At 36.1% G+C, this 7,709-nt stretch overlaps 1 pseudogene across 1 annotated transcript; it reads left to right on the top strand.

Annotated features, from left to right (window-relative positions):
• Positions 1-445: 445 nt before the first annotated feature.
• On the top strand, positions 446-700 carry LOC308350795 (non-histone chromosomal protein HMG-17-like; annotated as a pseudogene). Its single transcript has one exon. The product of its transcript is annotated as a non-histone chromosomal protein HMG-17-like (transcript).
• The last annotated feature ends 7,009 nt before the right edge of the window (positions 701-7,709 follow it).

The following is a 7,709-nucleotide window of genomic DNA, read 5'->3' as shown; positions in this document are numbered from 1 at the left end:
AGTGTGTACACTGTAAATTCTTTCTTTCTTAAAGATTTACTTATTTATTTGAGAGAGAGAGAGAGAATGGGGGGTGGGGATCTTTCAAGCAGACTCCCTACTGAAGCGTGGAGGCCACCAATCCTTGATCCATGAGATCATGACCTGAGCCATGAGATAAGGACCTGAGCTGAAACCCAGAGTCAGATGCTTAATCTACTGGGACACCCAGGTGCCCTGACAATGTAAATTTATAAGAGTTGTCTCCCCTAGTATGAGATTACCAGTGCTTCCAGGGCGCAATCTCAAAGGGTGTTTCAAGCATCTTAAATTTAACCTAGGTATCAAACAGAGACAAGAATCCTGAGGAGCAGTATAAAGCAGAACAAAGAAAGACCCCATGGCCCACTAGAGCCCACCTCCACTGCATCCTTACATCCAGAGCCTATGTCTCTCTAATGCCACTATGCCCAAGAGAAAGGCTAAAGGGGATGCTAAAGGAGATAAAGCCAAGGTGAAGGATGAATCACAGATAAGATCTCCTTATCTTTAGCCCAAGTTTTTTAGCCCAAGACTAAAAAACCCCTGCAAAGGAGAGAAGATACCCAAAGGGAAAAAGAGGAAACATGGTGCTGACAAGGATGGGAATAACCCTGCAGAAAGTGGAGATGCCAAAACAGACTAGACACAGAAAACTGAAGGTGCTGAAGAAGCCACATGAAGTGTGTGCATTTTTGATAACTGTGTACTTCTTGTGACTGTACAGTTTGAAATACTATTTTTTTATCAAGTTTTTGAAAGTGCAGAATTTTGCTTTACTTTTTTTTTAAAAGATTTTATTTATTTGACAGACAGAAATCACAAGTAGGCAGAGAGGCAGGCAGAGAGAGAGGGGAAAGCAGGCTCCCCGCTGAGCGGAGAGCCCAATGCGGGGCTCGATTCCAGGACCCTGGGATCATGACCTGAGCTGAAGGCAAAGGCCTTAACCCACTGAGCCACCCAGGTGCCCCTGCTTTACTTTTTTTTTTTTTTTTTTTTGAGCTATGTTGTTAGCCCACAGAACAATTCATCATTATTTGGAGGGGAAGGGCATATGTCACTAATAGAACATCTCACAACTAAACTGATATGGGGGAAAACAGTTACCCCTTCTAGTTTTGAGAAAATTCTTCTTGTTTCCCAGGAAGAAGGATACCTTGATGTTGACAGGCATTAGCCACCTTGGAACAAACTCCTTGTGGTGTGGAAAAGGGAATATTTGTTTTTTGGTTGTTTTTTTTTTTTTTAATGTCTTCTTTTCCCTCTCTGTCTTCAGCATAGACTTGACTCCCTTTAACCCAGAGACTTGTTGGAATCTGACCCCCCAAAATGGTTCCCAGTATGTCAAGCAAACTGCCTTTGAGACGGATGCCTTCTAAGACTCCCTTTTTAGCTTGTGGGTCTTCAGATTGCTAATGCTGCCATTTTCATTTCATTTTCTGAAAGTCAGAGTCAGCTTATGAAAAGTTGTTGAACAATATTCTAAGCATGAAATGCCAACCCTCACTCCAAAATTTCTGTGTTCATACCACCACATGAAGACTTCACTGGGATTTATAGTGGCTTTCTGATTTTAATAATCCATTGAAGAATGGACTTTGGAAGTTTTATACTGTTAATGATTGTCTCCCGGTATCCTGCCTGAACTACCATGGTTGTTTATGAAAAGTATCTTTAATAAATCCGGATACAGTTTAACTGGGAAAAAAGCAAAGAAAATGGAATCCTTGGATTAAAAAGTACTATTCTCTTTTCTCTTGGTTTACCAAGAGCACAAAAAACAAAACCAAGCATTTCTATAGTTTTTCACCAGGGTATTTAAGAACATCTCTTTATGATATGTTGAAAAGCACAAGCTCTTTGGAAATAAAGAGTGTTTTATTACCTACTTGGTATTTGATATTTGAAGTCTGAGGTTCTTAACTGAACTTTATTTTCCTCTTTGTCAAGCTTTGTTGGAGCTGTGGAAATATTACAGAAGTTAATTAAAGTAATACCTTTGAAACAAAACTTTTTACCTTTATCATGTATCCCAAACTTATATCAATATGAAGAATATGGTAAGTATACTCTTTCTATAGGATGCTCAGTTCAAAGGATAGGCTACCCCATAAGGTCATTTTCCCTTGACTAGTGTCTTTAGATGATTTACTCAGTCAGTTGTCAGATGGTACTTTATGCCAAACAAAATACAATAAAAATACAGTTAATGATGTTATCATTTACAATATAACAAATTATTATTACTGATCTTCCTACCTCCACCTCCATTTATTCAAACTAGTAAATGCTTTACCTCAAGAAATGGTGAGATTGGGGCACCTGGGTGACTCAGTGGGTTAAGGCTCTGCCTTCAGCTCAGGTCATGATCTCAGGGTCCTGGGATCGAGTCCTGAATCGGGCTCTCTGCTCAGCAGGGAGCCTGCTTCCTCCTCTCTCTCTCTCTCTACCTACTTGTGATCTCTCTCTGTCAAATAAATAAATAAAATCTTTTAAAAAATGGTGAGAGGATGAATACCCAACTATCGTATCAACATGGATGGGACTGGAAGAGATTATGCTGAGTGAAATAAGTCAAGCAGAGAGAGTCAATTATCATATGGTTTCACTTATTTGTGGAGCATAAGAAATAACACGGAGGACATAGGGAGATGGAGAGGAGAAGGGAGTTGAGGGAACTTGGGGGGAGAGTTGAACGATGAGAGACTATGGACTCTGAAAAACAATCTGACGGTTTTGAAGGGGAGGAGGGGGGGAGGTTGGGTGAGCCTGGTGATGGGTATTGTGGAGGGCACATATTGCATGGAGCACTGGGTGTGGTGCATAAACAATGAATTCTGTTACACTGAAAAAAAATTAAATTTAAAAAAAAAATTTTAAAAAGGTGAGATTATTTTCTAATAATTAGTTAAAATGTAATATTCGTTGCAGGGGAAACTAATTGATGTACATTTTTCCTGATTTTCCTTTGTTCTGTGATGGGGATAGAATAGGCAGTTTACTAATATTTTAGCTTAAATTGGATATCAAATTAAATACCAATTTATAACTGAATTTTAGCTGTAGCCAAAGTATACTGTAAATCCAGGTCATGAACTAGAGAATAAGACATCACCAATTAACAAATGTGGGAACCATTCAATTTAGGTAAATTGAGGTAAGCGGATGCAGAATAAATTTTGTCTTTTCCTTCTTCTCTTCCAAAAGTAACTGTACCTACTTCACTTGTGCTTGGTCTTTGACTAATGTGTCACTGTGCATCACATTGTCTTTGTCTCTGTAATTCATAATATGAAAATTCATTTATAGCACAAAAATAATGGGCACATTTTACCTCTAATTAAGGTTACTCATCAGTTCACACCCACCAAGAATTCTACTGTGCTTTCAATTCATCACTGCTTACATTAATGTACCTAGTTTAATCACAGTAATGCCAGGAATTATTCCATCATAACCAGAGATGTACTAATTTATTCTTCTCAAAAAAGAGAAATTTTAACATTGAAAATTTGGAAATTTATATGTGCATACGTTTAACAATACACATGTATAAAATATACATGTGAAAATTTGGAAATTTATATGTGCATATGTTTAATAATATACATGTATAAAATTTATATATGCATATATTTAACAATACACATGTATAATAGTTTTTGCTATCATGCAATCTAAGAAGAGTGTTAGAAAGTATGTTTGCCTTCACTCTGAGAGGAAATTCATTTCTGCTTCAATATTCTATCAATATGGGCATAACATAAAGCCTGTGGATTTTGACACAGCCAATTACAAAAAAATTCTCTATTAAAAAGTTCCTCATCCTAATCTCCCTCACCCCCTTACAAAGTGAAGAAATAATTTGTAAGTGCATAGGCTACAAGTCTTGGTTCAAGAATTAGTAAAAAATAAACATGAGATCTCTCAATCTCTTCAGAAGATCATTTCCTAAATGGATATCTTCTGAATATGTGCTCATCAACTAAAGTGCTTCGTGATTCAGACTAAAATTCTATGGTAATATTTGGAGAAAGACCATTGGAAAGTGTTGCCTGCTTGTCTTCAATCCAATTTAATTCACAATTGGGCTTCATTAGTATCCTACAGTGCTGGCTCCAAGTTCTGCTGTTTGTGAATTAGAGAAAATTACAATGAGCTTTCAACCTAAATAGTAGTTCAGTGATTCTCTACCAACTCAAGAAAAGGTTAGCATAGAACACTGTAAGTCTACCACTATTCTAAACACTGAGTTTTTCTTGTTGGAGTGTTGGTGTATCATAGTCAAGAAATGTGTTTTATGCAAAAGAGGTTTTAAAGATTATCTCGTACCTTCAAGCATATTGAAATCAAAATTGAGAGAGTATATATGTCTATGTGTGTGTATTTGCAGTTGTGTGTGGGTAATTGGATGAGTCATGCATTTTCAAACAAAACAAAATTCTATATGATGAACATAAACATGAGTAAATAAAACCTATGTGCGGCCTAGAAGTTTATAATAGAAATAAGGAATTTGGAGAGAGAAACAAAGGGTAGATAGGGTTTGAGATTAATCTTGAAGGTTGTACAGAAGTTGGATGGGTGATGAGAGGTATGAAAGGCAGGGTTCTGAAGATAATCCTTTAGCTATCCATTCTCTGTTGAATCTAATACTAGTCAAGATACTTGCTATGAAAAGATTTTGCAGATGTAATTGAAGTCCCTCAAAAATGACTTTAAACTACTGGAGATTATCTGAGTGGGCCTGACCCAATCAAGTAAACCCTTTACATGCATAATTTTATTTTGCTGAGGGCAGAAGTCAGAAAGATGTACTCCTGCTGTCTTTAAGGAACTACACAAATAGTTATGTTGTGAACTTCTGAGGGACAACCTCTAGAAGCTCAGAGCAGACCCTGCTAGCAGCCAGCAAGAAAATAGCCATATACCTGCAGGGGAATTTCATCTTTTAATAACCAGTATTATTGGAAGAGGATCCAGACCCTCAGATGAGGATCTCAGCTCAGCCAACACCTTGATTCACCCTGTGAGATCTAAACAGAGGATCCAGATAGCTGTGCCCAGGCCCCTGACACTGAAAACATGAAATAATAAATGTATTATCTGAAGTTGCTGAGTTTGTAGTAATTTTTTGCTACATCAATAGAAGCTAACACAACAAGGATACATGGGAATAGTCAGGAGATGAGAGGACTCTAGTACATATACACACACACATGTGTATGTATATTTACATGTATATATATTTATGTGTGTGTGTGTGTGTGTGTATATATATGTGTATATATATATACACATATATATATACATACATACACATTTGCCTGGAGTGAGGGGATAATAGTGGTAAAGAAGAGTAGTTCATTTCAGAGTACAATAATAACTTACTGAATGTCAGACTGAAGTTTAGACTGCCCCCTGGAGAATCAATGTAGTATGGCAGTCTCAAGATGAAAACGGTCTACTTTATGCCAAGTATAACATACTTGAGGGTATGAGTGTGAAACAGGAGGGCCCTATGAGGCAAGGAGGAAGATGAGGGAAGAGACAAGAGCAAATTCGTGAGAAAAAAACAGCTGTTAGAGCAAGAGAGTCAGAACAAGACAGGTCAGGAATTAGAACACCCAATCATTTGTAGGGAAAGAAATTGTGGAATGAAAAGCTACGGGAATAAAGAACAAACTAACCTGAAATATAGGGAAGAGAAAAGTAACAGATTCTTTGTGAAAATATTCAGGTACTCTCTGATAAAAAGGTACTAATAAGAAAAGAATTTGATATTAGAAAGTGCCTGGCTGGTTCAGTTGGTAAAGCATGCAGCTCTGGATCTCGGGGTCATGAGTTCAAGTCCTGCATTGGATGTAGAGCTTACTTAAAAGCAAAAAACAAACAAAATACTTACTCTTCAACAGACATTGTTTAAAAATATGAAAAGGAAACACTAGGCAAACATGCTGATAAAGTGACTCACGTTTATAAGAAAGTGGGAAAGAAAATGCAGTAACTTCAAGAGAAAGGAGGAACTTAGCAAAGTACTTTAAAAGATGGAGTTGAAGTGGTAGGTTTAAACAATCTGAAAAGCTTTTCAATCCATGGTTAGTATGCACGAGGATTTATGAGGTTATCTTCATGTATGGGTGAGTAGAGCCAATAACTACTGGTAAAAATTTGAATTTCATGTCAACTGACATTTTCCTTAAAGTTTCTTGAAAATGTATCAGATTCTTGAATTGTCAAGGGAGGAGAAGAAAATTAATACATTTTCTTTATTAGACTATGGATCATCCAATTAGTAATAATTTTTTATACAATGGAGAACAATCTGGAATACAAGTAAGCTTATTGAATCCATGATAATAATTGAACATAAAATATCAGAGTAGGCAAAAAGAAGTTTGCTTATATTTAAAGAGAAACCAGTCTTAAAAGTTCACAACCAAAGCAAGTTCTTATTTGAAGTTATGTGAGGACTATAACTTTTCACAAGCTCAATAAGAAAGAAAACAGACTCAATATTAAGAGGTGCTCATAGAGACTGTTCTTATCACTTTCACATGACTGATTCTTACAAATTCCAAGTGAAATGTTATTTTTATCTTTTTCTTGTTTCAATTCAAGCTTTTTTGTTTGTTTCTGTTGGGTTTTGGGTTTTTTGTTTTGTTTTTGTTTGTTTTTTAATTCCAGTGTGGTTAACATACAGTGTTTCTATTAGTTTCAGGTGTATAAGATAGTGATTCAACACTTCCATATCTTACTCAGTTCTCATCACGGTAAATGTACTGTTAATCTCATTCACCCATCTACCACACACCTCCCCTCTGGCAACCATCTGCTTGTTCTCTATAGTTAAGAGTCTATTTTTTGGTTTATCTCTTTTTTTACTGTTTTCATTTTTTCTGTTTCTTAAATTCCACATATGAGTAAAATAATATTGTATTTGTCTTTCTCTGATATTTCCCTTAACGTTATACTCTTTTGATCTATCCATGTTGTTGCAAATGGCAAGATTTCATTCTTTTTTATGGCTGAGTAATATTCCATGGTGTGTGTGTGTGTGTGTGTGTGTGTGTGTGTGTGTGTGTACACATCACATCTTTATCCATTCATCTATCTACAGACACTTGGACTGTTTCCATAGTTTAACTATTGTAAATAATGTTGCAATAAACATGGGGGTGCATATATTCCTTTGAATTAGTGTTTTCGTATTCTTTGAAAGAGGAGGAAGGATTATACAATGGGAAAAAGACAGTCTTTTCAACAAATGGTGTTGGGAAAACTGGACAGCTGCATGCAAAAAAAATGAAACTGGACCACTTTCTTACACAAAGATAAACTCAAAATAGATTAAGGACTTAATGTGAAAGCTTAAACCATGAAAATCCTAGAAGAGAGCACAGGCAGTAATCTCTGTTGTAGCAACATCTTTTTTGATATACCTCCCAAGGTTAGAGAAAAAAAAGAAGGAAAAATAAACTATTGGGATTACACCAAAATAAAAACTTTGGCACAACAAAATAAACCAACAAAACTAAAAGACAACCTACTGAACAGGAGAAGATTTAAGCAATTGACATAGCCAAAAACGGGTTAGTATCCAAAATATATAAAGAAATTCTGTAACTCAATACCAAAATCAAATAATCCAATTTAAAAAATGGGTGGAAGACATGAACAGCTATTTCTCC

Source organism: Martes martes (assembly GCF_963455335.1).
Source record: "Martes martes genome assembly, chromosome: 10".
Lineage (NCBI taxonomy): Eukaryota > Metazoa > Chordata > Mammalia > Carnivora > Mustelidae > Martes > Martes martes.
This window is presented reverse-complemented; position numbering and strand designations above follow the sequence as displayed.